The sequence below is a fragment of the Beta vulgaris genome, chromosome 3 (assembly GCF_026745355.1).
Source record: "Beta vulgaris subsp. vulgaris cultivar EL10 chromosome 3, EL10.2, whole genome shotgun sequence".
Lineage (NCBI taxonomy): Eukaryota > Viridiplantae > Streptophyta > Magnoliopsida > Caryophyllales > Amaranthaceae > Beta > Beta vulgaris.
The window spans coordinates 42,330,883-42,349,848 of NC_079204.1; the positions used below are offsets into that span (position 1 = coordinate 42,330,883).

General features: G+C 36.2%; 1 long non-coding RNA gene and 1 pseudogene across 1 annotated transcript; one reads left to right on the plus strand and one right to left on the minus strand.

Annotated features, from left to right (window-relative positions):
* The first annotated feature begins 613 nt into the window (after positions 1–613).
* On the plus strand, positions 614–712 carry LOC125496137 (small nucleolar RNA R71; annotated as a pseudogene).
* Positions 713–15,341: 14,629 nt separating this feature from the next.
* LOC125495899 (uncharacterized) lies at positions 15,342–18,667 on the minus strand. Its single transcript, XR_007272295.2, has 3 exons — positions 18,201–18,667; positions 16,851–16,914; positions 15,342–15,952 (listed from the first exon to the last, which is right to left on the minus strand). It is a non-coding gene; the product is annotated as an uncharacterized LOC125495899 (long non-coding RNA).
* Positions 18,668–18,966: the final 299 nt, after the last annotated feature.

Below are 18,966 nucleotides of genomic sequence, written 5' to 3' on the forward strand. Positions count from 1 at the left end.
TCTCATCTCAACCATCATTGGATCGGCAGGAGGTGCTTGTTGAGATGGATTAAAAGGTGGTCTAGAGAAACCAGGAGGGTGTTGGGAAGGTTGTTGGTAGTACATATGGTTCAATTGTTGTGCTTGTGGGGTAGGAGGATTTAGGACATTAGTGCACTTGTAAGACAAATTAGGATGATTTCTCAACCTGGATTGTATGTGTTGGAGTATGGGTTGTTCGGCCGATATGTTGAAAAGCATTAACTTGTTCGAGAGAACTCCGACACTCTTGTGCCCAATGTCCAACTATGCCACAATTATCACACATAATCTCGGAGTAGTACCCAAAGCAGAACACTTGCAGGAGAGGAGAGCTGCATATTGTCAAGTTTATTGCTGATGCATTCATCTGTGCAGCTAATAGGATATAGAATCTATCTCATGCTTTCCACCCTTGTTAGCTAGTCCTCGAGGATTACCATATTGAGAGTTGTGGATAGCCATCTCCTCGATCAAATCATGTGCAGCATCAATTTCTAGTTTCATGAATCTCCCATTTGCTGCAGAGTCAAGGATAAGTCTCGAGTTGTTCCCCAAACCATTGTAGAATCCCTGAACTAGGAACCATTTTTGTAGACCATGATGGGGACATTCTCTCTGAAGATCTTTAAATCTTTCCCATGCCTCATGTAAAGACTCATCAGTCCCTTGGGTGAATTTGTAATCTGACTACGCAACCTAGCAGTCTTCTCTGGAGGGTAGTACTTTCTGTAGAAAGCTAGAGCCAAGGTATTCCAATCAGTGATCCCAAGAGTGGCTCGATTAATCCCATTGTACCACATCTTTGCCTTGTCTCGAAGTGAAAATGGGAAAAGAATCTCCCGAATCTGATCTTGTGTCACTCCCTGCTGCTTAATGGTAGAGCAATATTGGCAGAAATCCTGATAATGAAGATTGGGTCTTCATTAGGTCCACCACCAAATTGTTTTCGTTCGATCATATAGCAATGCAGGTTTAATCTCGAAATTTACAGCTTCAATTTCAGGCATTTGATTGCTCTTCGGAAGTTCAGCAAAAGAGGGTTAGGAAAAGTCAGTAAGCCTTCGAGCCATCTCTGATTCTGGTGGAGAATAGAGACAATGCTGGTAGAATCAGAGTCAGAATCCAAAGGATTATCTTCCCTTGGATTATCTCGCAACTGTCTGGAAAAGTTCTTCTGTCTATGAAAGGATCTTTCGATTTCAGGATCAAATTGTAGGCAATCTGAACTCAAACTCCTGCGCATAGAAGAACTAAAGAACAAACAATTAAGAGATTTTGTCCCAAAGAACAAGTGTTCTCTGAGACGAGAGTATATAATCTAGACTCTAAAACAATTAAAGAAAATGGAACAAAACCGTTTCCCCGGCAACGGCGCCAAATTTTGACAGGCTAAAGTCGTATCACCTTATCAAAAGTAATCCTAAGTCCTCTAACAAATAGTAGTCAGGGAAGTAGGGTCGAATCCACAGAGAAACAGTGTTCTTTTCCTAATTGTCAGTCAAATCTAGAGTATAGGAACGAGTGTTTGTGAGTAATTATACTAAACTAGACTATAACTATATCAAGAATTATCAATAAAAAAAGTCTAGGGCATAGGTTCACCAATGATCAATATTTCGGGATGAAACACAAAAATCAACAATTAATAATGCAGTTAAAAGATTGATTCGCTCTCTCAAGTCTAAATCAACATAGAACGTATTAACAGGCTCTCGCAATTTATTAAACCAATCTACCTATTGAAACTAGCCTTAATATCAAGTTTATACCTCTCGGCGCATAACCTAATATTGCAACACTATAACAATCAAATCTGGCCAAATTGGATTGAATAGACATAAAAACATTCAATAGGAATCAACATGCATCAATAAAAATCAATACTTTAATAAACATCCCTTCCTAATTGATCATGGATCCCCTAAGCCCTATAAATAGACTACTCAATCATAATTGGGGAGAACATATTCATAATTAAATAAGCAAACATGAATTAATAATAAAGGATTGAATAGGAATAAAAGAAAAGAAATAATACCAATTTAGAACCAATCTTGCAAAAATCAAAGCTTCTATTGAAAATTCAATGTAATTGGGAAAAAGCAAAACTAGGGTTCTTATAATTGAGAGAAAAAAAGTTCTAATCTTTAATGAATTAATGATGGAAAAAACAAATAGAAAATAAGATAGGAAATAATAATATTCCCTTGAGTCTTTATACCTTTCTATTTCCTAAAACAACTAGAAAAATAGAGTCTAATTCGTCAAAAGATAAAGCCTTATTCGACTAGGAAACCCGGAATAACCCGCGGCCGCGGTTTTCGCCTGCAAAACAGCGTCAACTTGAAAGACCATATCTCCAAACTAAAGTCGTATCGGGGCGTGTAATATACCTTGGAAAGCTCTTCAAGTATAGTTTCCAACCCCACTGGAATCACTAAATTCCGATCTATGGATAATAAGTTATGATCAAAATAAGGCACATGACTCAATTTCCATACTTCTTTTAATATGTTTCCGCTATGTTTGAGTTGCAATCCGACTCGAAGATGCCCTTTGGACTCCTCATTTGACTTAGCTCCTTCCTAGATGCTTCTCATGCTTAAGCTTGTCCAATAATACTCCAATTGTGTTCTCAATACCTGAAAACTATCAAAAACACCGAAAAACACACAAGAGTATATCTTCTCAACTTAAGTAACTATATGCAATTATGGACTAAGAATGCAACTAAATGATCCTAAAATGCAACCTAAATGCATCATGAAATGCCTATATTAATATGACTCATCAATGCGCTTGAGGACGGGGTCCCAAAACCCCTTGCCCTTGCTGCTGTCGGGGACGGACGCCATATTGAATTGGGCCTGGCCCAATATGGAGGACCTGGCCCAATATGGAGGACCTGCTGGATAAGGGCAGGGAGGGGGTGTCCAAGTCCACGGCCACTGCCAAGTACCCCCGTGGCTGCTGTTCGGCCACTGCTGGCCTCACGCTGACTGTCCGGTGGGTTGTTGAGACCCACCACTGCGACGTCCGCCGCCACTACCGCGGCCCCGGCCGCCACTCCGACCACCATGCTTTTTGCCGGAGTTACGGTTGTGAGGCTTTTCCCCCCATTATACATAGGGGAGGAGGCAAAATCAATAGGAGGATCATCTACGTCCAAAGGGGACGCAACCACCAATGCCGAGGCGGTGCTAGACGCCTGTTTCGCGAGGCCGGATTCTTCCAAGGTGAGCATGGAACGAGCCTGATAGAAGCGAGGAAGAGGACTCGTCTGCCTAATGAATGTACCCACGGTATTTTAAGCGGGAGTCAGACCCGAGACCAACTAAATAACCAGTCGGTCATTATACACGGTGGTGCCGACTTGCTTGAGTTGATCCGCTAACTCCTTAAGGTGCTGACAATAAGATGATGCATTCGGGAAATCGGCCATGGAGAGATGAGAGAACTCCTGTTCAAGAACCACAGCCCTAGAATTTTTATTGTCCTGAAATATATCCCGCAAGCGAGTCCATGCGGTCATGGCAGTGTGGTCCGGTTCAATAATGGTGTGGAGAAGGTTAGTGGAAATGGTCGAGTAAATCCACTAGAGCATTGTAGCGTCAAGCGTGGCCCATAACTCCTTCTCCTCGACAGTAGATGGTGGTGCGAAGTCAGCCGGTGGAATAATATGTGGTAATACACGATGAGATCGTGCGTGAACTTTAACAGTTCGGCCCACGTCCCATATTCCACACGTTCCAGATCAAGAGTGATGTGTATGTTATTCTTGATGTTGGATACGGCGAGGGCAGGGTGGAAGGAAGAGCCCTTGGTGGTGACCATGGTGGAGCCGTGAAGAGGGACGTGGGAGAGAGATAGCGGAAGTTAGAAGAGAGCGAAAAAGGATCTAGGGTTAGGCTGATACCATGAAAGAGAATAATCGCATCCTCATTTCCTTAACCCAAAAGGGTTTAAATATAATACATAACTATCTTCCTATAATGTAGGCTACCTACAAGGGGAAACTAATCTCATGTTTCCTAATATACAGAGATGATAATATACAACCTATATTACATACTCTAACAATAAGAGTTATAGTCGTCATGTATACTTTATTCATTGCAGAAGGATCTCTTAAATAATACAATAAGATACCAACACTACAATGAGAGAGACTAGATCCAGGAGTGTCGAATTGTCCACTATTGATATAACAAGTAATGTACTCCCTCAGTTTAAAATATAGTTTTTATTTTGATTTTGGGTGTCTTAAAATATAATTTTCATTTTCATAGTTAGTTCCACATTTTTCCGTAATTTGTCTAGAAAAATCGTGTCCCATCATTTATTTGCTTCTTGAATTTTTGTTTTTGCTTTGTTTATTCAACCAAAATGTTATAATTAATGTTCTTTCACCAATTATTCTCCATTCTCTCTCCTAAAATCGGCTTTTCCATACAACATTTATTTAAATAAACAAAAAAATCTTTACTATCCCTCTTAGATTCTACTTGCATAAATTACCGTGAAAAAAGGAAAATGAAAACTATATTTTGAGACGGGGGGAATATTAAGAAATAGTTAGATTTATCGAGCTTTTTAAACTGGCCAGGATTACTCTAAGATAAAATTGTGATTAACTATGGCATAACCTATTCATCTAAAGTATAAATTATTAAACATTATAATCACGAATGAGTATATATTATTACATAACATCACACTTTGAACTACAAAAATAAAGATGTCGATTACCTAGATAACAATGCTTAAATTATAAATAATAATACAAGCATTATTATTAATCTTTTTTTGAAAACATTGATAATCAACCAAATAATATATGTACAAACTATCTTGATTATAATATCTACGGGTGGTCAGGTTTTTGAAAGGTTTGTCGGGTTAATGCCTCTTATTGTGTGCCCATAGGATCTCTCTCTTGAAGGCTGGTGTGATTCTGATTGGACAACTTATCCTGTCACTCGTCGTTCTTTCACAAGTTGGATTATTTTCTTGGGTCATTCTCCTATTTCTTGAAAGCTAAGAAGCAAAAAACTGTTTCTCGGTATTTTGCGAAAGCTGAATGTTGATCTATGGATGTCATTATTCGTGAGTTATTGAAGGGGTTGTTGGGTTTGTTACTCAATTTGGGTGTTCATAATCCCAAATCCATTCCCTTGTTCTGTGTTAGTTAGTCTGCGCACAAAATATATTAAAGTTGATTGTCACTTTGTACATGATGCTATTATTGATGGTCTAATTGAGTCTTGCTATGTCTCTATGAAAGCTCAATTAGCTGATATCTTCACCAAAGCCTTGGGCAAGACAGAATTTGATTTTATTTGGTCCAAGTTGCGCATTTTTTATCTTACACATGCTCCAACATGAGGGAGGGTATAGAAATGTGTATCATAGGAAGTTGCCTAAAGATGGAGTAATATCTTTGTTTGGTTTCCTAATATGTGTATCATATATATTGTGAGATGAATCAACGAGAACTTAAGCTTTCAACCGTAGTTCTATTCTCTACACAATTTATTTTCTCAAGATTTGTCATGAAGATGTGAATAATTTTTGAATGTTGTATATGATCATTAAATATTGGTTTTTATGGTCAACAGATATTGGTTTTTTAGAGGATATTGAAATATTAGCTAGACATAAACTATAGTTTTTTGTTTTGTTATAAGTGCAACAATTTGACTTCTAAATTTGCGCTATTCAGTCACCTCATATCGTCATTTTTACGATATTTTGTTTACGAATATATATGTAAAACCATAATAATCATATGAAATATTATTGAATTTTTTCATGAATATCACATAATTAGAGATAGCGTGAAACTCAAAGTATTTAACTTACTTAGAAATAGAGCAAGTATTAAGTGGTTAGCTTTGATACATAGATTTCATAATTTCACTAAAACTGAGTTTTGTTTGAGCCCAATTATCCAGGAAAAGTCTTCAACTACTATAAATGATGTCTGATTGAAGTGTATACTTATTGGACGTTAAAAATTTAAATCCTATCACTGAGATTATCTAAGATTAATGTCTTAAAAACTTTGCATCCCATCAATGCAAACTGTAAATAAAATGACTTATTTATTTTGTTTTACTGATTTATTTCATATTAAATATCATTAGATATATATATCTTAAACAATTGAATTATATTGCTCTAAGGTAACCCAACAACCACTTATTAACTTTCAAGAGGTACAAAGAGACACGTAATATGATAGAAATTAAATATACCCCTCCACACACACCAGTCACAACAAGGAGAGGGAAATATCCTCCGATATTTAACAGAGGGATTTATTCATCCATGCATGAACTATAAAGTACATCACAACTCACAAGTCTAGACTCTATACCCCTTCATGCATGCTACTACCACCTGTTGCGACGTATGACTGGCCCATTGTTCCATCGGGAATCACCTGCCATCCCAATGACTGCATACAAATTATAAACTCTATAAGCTTTGCTACTAGAAGAGTATCCTAAGAATACAGCTTCTTCACTTCTAGCATCAAATTTTCCAAGATTTTGTTTCCCATTATTATGAACAAAACATTTACATCCAAATGTTCTGAAATATGTAATATTGGGCTTTTTACAAAAATATAGCTAATAAAGAGTTTTATTTAATAAAGGTCTCACCATGGCACGATTTATAATATGACAAGTAGTATTCACAGCTTCGGCCCAAAAGTTCATAGGAAGACCACTAGCTATCAACATAGTCCTAGCCATTTCTTCTAATGTTCTATTCTTCCTTTCAACAACACCATTTTGTTGAGGTGTTCTAGGGGCGGGGAAATTGTGATCTAAACCTTTGTCTCTACTAAAGTCATCAAACTTAAAGTTCTCAAATTCTTTACCATGGTCGGATCTAAGGTGTAGCAATTTTTGACCATTCAAATTTTGAACTTTCTTTGCAAAGTCAAGGAACTCATCATAAATCTCGTCCTTGCTAGAAAGAAAAATAACCCAAGTAAATCTAGAAAAGTCATCTACAATAACCAACACATATTTCTTTCCACTCCTACTTTGTATCCTCATAGGTCCACATAAATCCATATGAATTAACTCTAATGGTCTTGTGGTACTTACCACATTCTTGGACTTGAAGGAGGACCTAACATGCTTACCTTTAGTGCATGCATCACAAACATGATCTAAATGAAACTTAGTTGAAGGTAAACCTAAGACTAGTTCTTTAGAATGAAGTTTGTCAAGCAAAGAAAAGCTAGCATGACCTAGACGCTTGTGCCATAAAGATGATCATCAATAATAACACTAAGGCATGTAAACTTGTTTTTGGGAACAAGGTTGAGATCCACAACATATGTGTTCCCTTTTCTTGTTCCTTCCAAAATGACATCCTTTGGTGCTATTGTTGACAATTAAACATTTTTCACTATTAAACTTCACACAGTTCCTTCTATCACAGAATTGGGAAATACTCAACAAGTTATGCTTTATAACATCAACTAGAAAACATTATCTATGGAGTGTGACGATGACTTACCAACTTTGCCCATGGTAACTATATTACCTTTCTTGTTGTCACCAAAAGTCACACTTCCACTATTATAGGCTGACAGTGAGAGAAATCTTGATTTATCTCCAGTCATATGCTTAGAACAACCATTGTTTAGGTACCATGTGTTGTTCCCCCTCACTCCAACCTCAAGAGATTCAATCTCTTCATCAGATTCGGAATTGTCAAACATGACATAAAAGAAGTTTGCAGTCTCCTCATTTGGTTGAGGATCATTTTCTTCTTCGGAGTCAGAGTCTCCCCATGCAGCAACCATAGCTTTCTTCATATCAGATTGAGTATAGGAACTTTTGTATTCCTTGTTCCTATCTCTGCTTCGTTCCCTTCCTTTGCCTTTTTCTTGTTCCCATTGGGGACAATCCTTGATGAAGTGCTCAGAACTGCCACACTTATGACAAACAAGTTTGTTAGAATATTTCTTATTCTTACCTTTGTAATCTCCATTCTTCATGTTCCTAAACATTCTTTTGAATTTTCGGACCATGAGAGCGGATTCTTCTTCATCAGTTTCGAGTCTTCACTTTCATCAGCTTTTAAGGCAATCGATTTTTGCTTGGACATGTCTCCATTCTCATTGTCCAATTGCAACTCATGAGTCATAAGAGGAACCAGCAAGTTGTTCCAAATTGAACTTAGTAAAGTCCTTAGTTTCCTGTAAGGCAGTTACCTTAGCCATCCATCGATCCCTAGGAAGGCTCCTTAGGACCTTTCGTACCTGTTCCTCAGATGTAATCACTTTACCAAGAGATGTTAGCTCATTAATAAATTAGTAAAGCGTGTAAACATGTCTTGGATAGACTCTTTTGATTTCATTTGAAAAAGTTCATATTGGTTCATCAAAAGATCTATTTTTGATCTCTTAACTTCACTCGTACCTTCATGAGTGACTTCAAGAAGATCCCAAATTTGTTTTGCGGTTTTCATCCCATGACACGATTGTGTTCATGAGGTCCAAGACCACAATGAAGCAGTTTTATAGCAAGAGCATTAATTTCCATTTTTTCGAAATCACTTTATCAAAATCAGATATAGATTTAGGAATTACCTCATTCTTGTCATTAGTGGTAGTGACTTCAAAATCACCTACCTCTATGACTCTCCATACCTGGTAATTGTCGGCTTTGATAAAGATCTCCATTCTGTTCTTCCAGTAAGTGTAAAACTTACCATTGAACATTGGTGGCCTCTGCGTAGAGTACCCTTCTTCCAGTTTCTCTCTAGTATTCATATTTTTCAAGATCTTGAACTCAACAGGGTTTCCTGAATTATTAGAGTTCCCGCTCTGATACCAATTGTTGTATAATATGAGCACTATAAGAGGGGGGTGAATTATAGTGAGAGAATAAGCTATACTTTTTGCGGAATTAAAAGTAAACTTGGGAACAAACAATGGGAACACGAGAGATTTACGAGGAAAAACTTCCTAGGCCTAGTAGGAAGAAACAACCTCGACCACAAGGGATTTTAAACAACTTTCCACTATAATAGGCCAAAACAACTCTGATTACAACCTATTACTTTTCTCTCGATTCTCAACTTAAGTCACTCAACTCAAGTTCCCAACGACAGTTCCCAACAACTGACGTTTTCTCTCAAACTTCACTCGAAGTTCCTTTCTCTTTCTCTTTCTCTTGCTTCACTCAAAGCTTCTCACACTTACAAGAGTTCACTCAAACCCTTTTTTCAAAAATACACTTTGTAAAACAATGGAAGAGTAATAAACTCGATTAATGTAAGTATGAATTCTCTTAAGGAAAAGGCACTGACACTTTAGATAACTTAAGAGAAATTAACTAAGTCAGACACACTTTGGTGTGACTAATAAAAGTCAGACACACTTTTTGGTGTGACTAATAAAAGTCAGACACACTTTGTTCAAATGAATTAGGCTCTTATTTATAGACAATTAAGACAAGACATTATCACCACTAATTAGACCATTATCCATGATCTCCATGATGTATTAATTTAATTAAATAAATTAAATATTCTATGTCAGTAAATATCCACTAATCCATACTTCACTTCATAGAGAAGCAGTAACAATTACGTGGTTTTACAAAACTTGAAAATAATTAAACTCATTTAATTTAATTAAATACTTGGAGGATAATTAACTAAGCCACTAAATCCACTAACTACATAAATCGTGTAGCAGTAGCTTTAGGCGTGCAATCCAATTTTTAGGAAATAAATAAATTAAATACTTTAGCTAGTTTTTAGGAAAAATATCTTTTCAAAATATCTTTAATAAAATCGAAAAACAATTTTATATTTTAAAACCGAAACATTTTAAAAACCGGAAAGATATTATTTTTGAAAACAAAATCTTTTAAATAAAATATAAAAGATAAAAGATAAAAAGATAAGATTTGAAAATCGGTTAATTAAAATAAGAAAATCTTTTTAAAATCTTTTCCTAACAAACTTAAACTAAATTCCTAAAATAGTGGATCTTAGTTAAAACAACCCTAAAAACTCTAACAACTATATTGGGCGGAAATTTAACTTAGGCGCACAACATTAGAGTCTCTTAGGAGTTCCTAAATCAGTTTTAAGTCTTGTTCCCTAACCTTGTTCCTATAGTGCCAGGTCTGTTCCTTTCATGGGAACAGAACCAAGTTCCTTTGAGAATTCACCACGAACTTAAGTAAGCTTTTACTCAACCTTAACATGCAGATAATAAATACACCCTAATGTATTCTAATCTTCATTCCATGCTTGATTCTTCATCTCTCGAACATCTTTACTTCGATCTTGATTAATTCTCCGTTTTAATCTTCAATCAAGTATTCTCTTAGCTCGGGCATGAATTACCTTGCAACAACACAAATAAAATATACTATGTCTTTTGTGGTTAGGTCATCTTCAAAACTCAAGGGTCAACAGTCTCCACCAGGGTGTATAGAGTAATGGGAATTATGAGCCTCTTTCAAGATCTTGTCCTTTACGGTTTCATCATTAGGCACACACCATCTTCCCTTGTACCTTGCTATTCCGTAAGCATCCACCTCAAATTCAGGTGCTTGACCCTCCTCCTTCATTTTCATCAACTTAATCAACCAATCATCGGTGCGGTGCTTTGCTTGAATTTCTTCGAAGAGATTAGGCTCAACAGTCACCGCATTTAATCTAGCTTCTACATAACCATGTTCAACCACTTCTAAATTTAACTTGTGAAAGTCCTTGAACAACTCATCGGCTAAGATCAATACATTCAATGTATGACTACTCTTCCTGCTTAGAGCATCTGCGACTTTGTTTGCTTTGCCTTCGTGGTAGACAATGTCCAGATCATAGTCATTGATGAGTTCAAGCCAACGCCTTTGTCTCATGTTCAATTCCTTCTAAGTGTAGAGATATTTTAAACTCTTATGGTCTGTGTACATTGTGCACTTGACTCCATACAAATAATGTCTCCATATTTTGAGTGCAAACACAATCGCTCCTAACTACAAATCATGAGTAGGGTAATTTTGTTCATAAGGTTTCAGTTGCCTTGATGCGTATGCTACGACTTTTCCATGTTGCATTAGCACACACCCTAACCCATGCTTTGAGGCGTCACTGTACACCTCGAAGCCTTCTGTTTCACAGGGTAAGGGCAACAATGGTGCTGTTGTAAGTCGTTTCTTCAATTCTTGGAATGCTAACTCACATTAGTCGTCCCAATGAAATTTAGTGGTTTTCTTCATCAGGTTTGTTAGAGGTTGAGCAACCTTAGAGAAATCTCTAACGAATCTTATATAGTACCACTAGGGGAAAAAAAGGAAGGGCTGCGCAGTAAGGGCTGCGCTTTTTCTACAAGCGCAACCCTACTAGTGAAGGGTTGCGCTTTTCTTCAAAAGCGCAACCCTACATAACAGAAGGGCTGCGCCTTTGAGGAAAAGCGCAGCCCTTCACTTAGTAGGGCTGCGCTTGTAGAAAAAGCGCAGCCCTTTTTACATTCAGAAGGGTTGCGCTTTTTATACAAGCGCAGCCCTACTAAGTGAAGGGTTGTGCTTTTCTTCAAAGGCGCAACCCTTCTGTTATGTAGGGTTGCGCTTTTATTCAAAGGCGCAACCCTTCTGTTATGTAGGGCTGCGTTTTTAAAACAAGCGCAGCCCTTCTTAAAAAACTTTGAAATAATAAATTCGCAGGCTTCAAATATTAAGCGGGCTTCAAATATTATCCCTCCTTCTCTCTCCTCTCTCACGTCCCTCCTCCCTTTTCCTCCTTCTCTCTCTTCTCACGTCCCTCCTCCCTTCCTTTTCCTCCTCTCTCATCCTCTCTTCTCTCTCAAAAACTCCCGGAAACGCGACAAAAAGCCTGAAATGATTTGCACTAATCGGGCCGATGGAGTCCGATTGCCTATTGTCATACCTTTTCGGAAGCGGAACGGGCCAACGAGTCAAACTCACCGCTATGCTGTGATGTATAGGCTTTTTAAGCCATCCGAGTTCGTTTAAGGCCCAAATAGGCATTTTAAGGTATTTCCGAATTTTATTATTTCCTTAATTACGTATTAGGTTTTGTTTACGTATTTAAACATTATTAGGTCAAGTTTGGAGGCAGTTTTTGACTTTTCAGATCTATAATTTCTTAATCTTTGTTTTGATTAATGTTCTTGTATTTTCAGATCTATAATTTTTTCTCTTCTGTATTTTAGTTTTTGTTCCTTTTTTTCATTTTCGTTCTTTTTTTTTCATTTTCGTTTCATTTAGTTGCATTGTAGAATTCTCTATCATGCTCGTCGTATCGTAAACTAGTTAATCCTGTTTGTGCAATTATGTGATAACATTTTTTGATTTCCTGTTTTAGTTTTAGTTTTCCTGACCATATTTCCTATTCCCCTTTTGGATTTGGACGGTTTACTTTAAAGTTTAATGCAAATGTTAAAATTCAGAAAATGTCAGATTAATATATGAGTAAAACAATGTCAAAAAAAAATTTTTTTTTTTCGGTAGGAAGGGTTGCGCTTTACCTAAAAAGCGCAGCCCTTCAAGCTTAGAAGGGCTGCGCTTTTACCTAAAAAGTGCAGCCCTTCTAAGCTTGAAGGGTTGCGTTTGAAAAGCGCAGCCCTACATAAAAAGTTAAGGGCTGCTATTGAAAGGGCTGCTGTCAAAAAGCGCAGCCCTAAGGGCCTTTTTTAGTGCAGCCCTTCCTTATTTTTCCACTAGTGTACCCTGCAAGACCCAAAAAACTTCTAATTTCTGTAACACTTGTGGGTCTAGCCCAATCGGTTACTGCTTGTATCTTTGAAGGGTCAACAACAACTCCGTCCTTTGAAATCACATGGCCTAAAAATGCGACTTTGTCTAACCAAAATTCACACTTTGAGAATTTGGCATACAATTTCTCTTGGCGAAGTATCTCCAAAATTTTCCTCAAATGGGCCTCATGTTCATCCATATCTCTTAAGAGGACAAGAATGTCATCAATGAATATGACCACACACTTATCTAAGTACCGTTTGAAGGTCCTATTCATGAGGTCCATGAATGCAGCAGGTGCATTAGTGAGTCCAAATGGCATAACTGTAAACTCATAATGGCCATACCTTGTTCAGAAGGCTGTTTTGGGTATATCCTTATCCGCGATTCTTAACTGATGATATCCCGAACGCAAGTCGATTTTTGAGAATACTGCAACACCTTTTAAGTGATCGCATAAATCCTCGATTCTAGGAAGTGGGTATTTATTCTTGACAGTGACGTTGTTCAACTCCCTTTAATCGATGCATAATCTTAGAGACCCATCCTTCTTCCTAACGAACAACACTGGTGCTCCCCAGGGTAGCGCATTGGTCTTATATATCCTTTCTCCAAGAGTTCTTCTAATTGCACTTTCAATTCTCTTGTTTCTGCTGGGGCCATTCGATATGGTGCTTTAGATATAGGGCCTGTTCCAGGAACTACGTCGATTTTGAAATCAACTTCTCTCTCTGGTGGCATCCCTGGAATCTCTTCTGGGAATACATCCGGGAATTCACAAACAACAGGAATTTTGGGTATCTCCTCATCCTCCTTACTTATATCTTTCATGTGACACATGTACACTGTGTAGCCTTTCCTAATGTAAGTTTGAAGGTTCAAAGCTGAGATAATCTTGATGTCAGGTGTAAAGACAACCCCTTGGTAAGATATCCTATTCCATTTTGGTCTTTTAAGAGACACTTTTTGCTTATGACACTCAATCTTGGCGTTATATCTACTCAATCAGTTCTGCCTATGGTAATAGGAATGTCTTGAGAAAGGGTATTACATGGGATTGTAGTCTCGATGGACATGACAATGTTGGCTAAACACGATGATGAAGGTTCTAAGGAAAACTTTTCCACAAAGGACTGAGAAATAAAAGAATGAGACGCTCCAGAGTCAAAGAGTATGAAAGCAGGGTTAGAGTTTACTAGAAAAGTACCTGTCACGACGTTACCGTTGGTGTCTGCTTCAGTTCTGCTCATGACGTGAATCCTGCCATAAGTTGGACGTGCACCATTTCAATTGATCTGGTTGTTGCTCTGGGTAACATTTTGAGTGGCTTGATTACTATTGGTGTTTGGAACTTGAGGATTGGTAGGGAGATTATAGGTTTGGTATTGGTTTTGATTGGTATTTCCATTGTTGTTGTTTCCCTTATTTTGTCCAATTTGGTCATTTTGCCTATTTGAACACTGATTGGCCTTATGTCCTGGTTCGCCGCACTGGAAACACTTAATTCGTTCACCCTGACATGTGAAACCTGGATGATTGTTATTGCACTTCTTACAGACAATTAACACCTTCTTATTATTGTCTCCTTGTCTCTTTTGACCTTGATTGTTGTTATGAAAACTGCTATTGTTAGTATAACGACCTCCTTAATGGTTACCCCCGCTATTATTTCCTCCATAGCGAGCCGTTTTCTCATAACCTTGAGTCTGAGAGTTCCCACTTTGGTCTTTCCTGTTGATTCTTCCCAATACTTCCTCTTCTCGTTTCAAAATTCTCTCAATGTTGCAAGCTTTACCATAAGCCTCCATAAATGTGGGGGAGGTACTACTGCCTAGTCTCTTTTGGATTCTAAAACTAAGTTCATCCTCAAATTTCTGGGCTTTTGAGGCTTCATCAAGAACCATATTGGGGCAAAACCTAGCATATTCATGAAATTTCTGAGCATACTCTTCTGCACTCATAGTAGATCCTTGATTGAATCTGGTAAACTCACTACATTTATGCCTCCTAATGTGCTCGGGAAAGAATCGGGCCCTCATAGCAGTCTTAAAAGTAGACCAATCAAAATTAGGTTGCATACGAATGGTAGGTCCTTGAGTCTCCTAGCAAAGATCAGCATCCTCTCGAAGGTAAAAGGTAGCATGGTCAACCTTTTGGTTCTCAGGGGTTCCATAAGAGGTGAATATCTTCTCGATATCGAGCAACCAATTTTCTAACACAAGAGGATCTTCTCGACCAATGAAGGTTGGTGATTTTAAATTGGCAATTTTCTTGGCCATGATTGCTTGGGATTCTTCATTCACCGACATGGTTGTTGAGTTGGTTTTGAAGAACAAGTCCAAAACATTGCGATAATTGCTCAAGAGTTCGCAAACGAGCAGCGATTTGTTCAGAAGTCTCAGGCATGTTTTTGTTTTGGCGTGCACGTGAACGAGTATGGACGCTAAATGGCATAAGCTACCTAGAAAAGAGAAAACAATGGTGTGATCACCATTTATTATTCATGTAAAGTATAATAATGAGACATAAGCATTTAGTTTGAGCTAGGAACACAGCTTAGAAAATGTAAACATTTTTATTCAATCATTCAATCAACATAACATCTTGTTCAACATAACATCTATTGGCTCTAAAAATCTTATTGCACGTAATAAAATAAAAGAAAGAATAACTTAAAGGTCATCATCCTCCATAGGCTCTTCATCTTCCATCTCGGACAGAGGGTGGGTAGGGGTAGGGCTTCTATTAGCTTCTTCTTCATCAGAACTAGAGCCATTCAGATTGAGATTGTAATAGTATTCTTCGATAGCATCAATCATGACCCTTCGTAGATACTCAATAGTCAGAAACCATGATCCTATATGCGTGTACCTCTCAAAATTAAGTGTATCATTAACATAAACATCACCTTATTTTCTTTAGATTGCTCCTAATGGTCCTCGCTCGGGTAGGGTTGTCAATAAAACATATGCTTTCTTTTCAGGAGTGCAAAAGTCTGAATCTTCATATAAATCATTGAAATGGTAGCTTTCAATAGCCAAGTCCAAATGGTGGACATAATCACAAACATCCTCCCCGTATCGCATGCGGATCAAGTAAGGTGAAGCAGAGAGGGCCAGTGAGTTTCCTCGCTGCCTTTTTCTTGCGGTTTGGTGAAGTCTTGCCATCTAAAACATAAAGAAACATATATTAAGTAGTTAAAAGTAGTACTTCAAAACATTATTAAATTAAAATAATCCCTTTTCGAACCCACTCTCATAACTTAGTTCATTCAGTCCTAATTTTATTTATTTAATTTAATTAACCTATTTAGTTCATTTAACCCATCTTTCCCTTATTAATCTTAAACGTAAGCTCTAATACCACTTTGTAACACCCTCCAAATTTAAATAAGCGTAATGTCAAATGAATATAGTTTTAAGAAAATCCTTTATTCAAACTTGGAGGATATTACCGCCCATTCACTCTCTAAGAGTAAACGAAAGGCTAACAAAAAGATAAATTAACCCAATTATCTTAAAATAAGAATATTATTACAACCAAAGTTAGAAAACTAAAATAATAACTCCAAGATAGAAAAAAAAACTAAAAAAGGGCGTCTAGGTGAATTATCTAAACCTCCTCACACGAGATCCTATCACCAAGTCCAACCTGCAAAGTAATAGAAAGAAGACAACAAGAGAGACAACTCCCAAAAATCAGAAAAACTGAGTAATTCGACTCCATCCCGTAAAAATAATAATTTTAAAATAAATTTTCATTTTAGAAGAATAAATTGATCCAACAATTTCAATATTAAAGTTTGGGTTTCCAAACGTTTGTATTACTAACTCCAGACACAATCTAAGTCACATAATCATAACATTTAATCACGCAATTTGTACTATTACATACTCTAGTTACATAGTATTATGAGAATCATACTCTTATAATAATAATTACTAACTCATAAATTCATAATATTAGTCTATAAATTATTTGTTACATACATAACCGCATAATCATACAATCACACAGATAACCGTTTTGCAACGGAAAATAGAGTAAGATGATCATAGAAATTACCTTGAGTAGCTCAAAAACAAATAATAAAGTCATCCCTAAAAAGCTCCTTCTACAAAATCTCCGTCTACAATAGTAGGTAAATGAACTAAATTAGTCACTTATGTAAGATCCGAATTTATTAAGTTTATGAATTGAAGGTAGATGAGAAATATAAAACTTTTCACAAAAATTAATTGTTAATAGTTCGAAAAAGTCTTTGTTCAAAATTAGAGAATGAAGAGAAAGAAAAGATAAAATAAATAATGAAAGAAAGTAACAAGTTGCATCAAACAACTTTACTGATTCAAGGAATCAATTAGTACGTAAGAAAAGACAAAAAGTAATATTAAAGAAAATAAAGGAAAAAGAAAAGAAAAAAAAGAAAAAAAAAATAAAGTGACCCAAAGTTAGAAAAGCAGGGTCCAAAGAAGAACTAGGAACTGAAACTCCAGTTCAATTCCCACGAGAGAAAGAAAAAAAAACAGAAGGTCCCTCTACAGAGAACAAGAAGAAATAACAAAGAAGCAAGAAGAAATAAGAAAGAAGACAGAAGACAGAAGGTGGTCGGCCGACCAATCAATTGGTGGCAGCGGCGGCACGACAAGAACCCTTTTTTTTTCTTCTCAGATTTTGTTTAACTGAACATGGTGTTTCATAAATGGATTTCTGACATACTGAAATTTGGAGTAAAAATTGTGCTTGAAAGAGGTGTAGAAGTCCGGTATTTATAGTCCTAGTAGAGGGAGAGAGGAATAATTCAAGAAGGAAGGAGCAAGATTTGATTGAAACAAAGGAGGAAGGTTAGAAATTGACTGAGAGAAAATTTTGGGTGATAATTGATGGAGAAATCAATTTCACAGATTCGCTTGATAAAACTGACGAAAATTTCTTTGGAAACAATCTCTCTGCAAGATGTTTGCTTCAAAACAGAATTTTTTGTTTATTATTATTATTATTATTTTCAAAATTTAGATTTCCAAAAATAAAATAAAAAAAATAATTCAAGTATATATATATATATATATATATATATATATATATATATATATATATATATATATATATATATATATATATATATATATATATATATATATATATATATATATATATATATATAGTATACTAAGTAATAAATGTAATATAATTATATTTTGATATGGATAAAATCATGATTTTCATAATTTGGAGAAAATAATTAGTTAGTAGTTTTAAGAATTTTGGGGTATTGCAGAAATACTATAACAACAAAGAAGTAATCAAGGATTAAAAAGAATTCCCCTAAAAAAAGGATCAAAAAGAATAGAGAGATAAATTATGAAGGAAGCAAACAAAAACTGATAATCGAAAAAGAAAGAAAGCAAGAAGCACCTAGTTCATGTTTTTTGGGAGCATCAAACAAACTTTTGATTCTTCAAACTTTCTAACAATTTCGCAACCAAATTTTAGATTCAGTTCAATTTGAAACTAAAATTTGAGAAAAATAATTAGAAGAAGGAAGCTAAGGAGAAATGGTGAGATGCTGAGAACATAAAAAGAAAATTATTTATAGGAGAGTGTTGATTTAAGATGGAGGTGATTGATTGAAGATATCATCTTAAGTGATTAGGGATTTGATTAGGCATGATGGGAAATTAATTTTGATAGATAAGGTAAGAAGATTGCTGATTGGGGGACTACAGAAAGTTATATCAAGAAATTTCTAGATTGGATGTTTCTTTTTATTTTTTGAATTTCCTTCTTCAATTTTGTCAACTAAATCGGTAAGAGACGAAAGTGGGATTTCCAACCAATAGTACGTTTAGAATTCAGTAATTTCTTTTCTTTTTCTTTCACTCATTACCTTTAGTGTACTTTGGCCTCCTCCCCTCTAGGCTCTAGGTAGACTCAGCTCCTGCCCAGGCTCAGGGACGGGCCTTGTAAATGATATTTGAGAAGTTCACTCGCGCACAAGGTCTATGATCCCCCTTTTTCCCTTATCATTTAAAAAAATATTGATTTTGTAAGTGCCATACTTAGATTATCTCGACATCCAATTATTTTATCACATTAATTATTGCTAGCTAGCATGATGCATTTGTCTTATTATTTATCTTAGATAACAAACAATCCTTGATTTTAAAGAGTCAAAAGAACA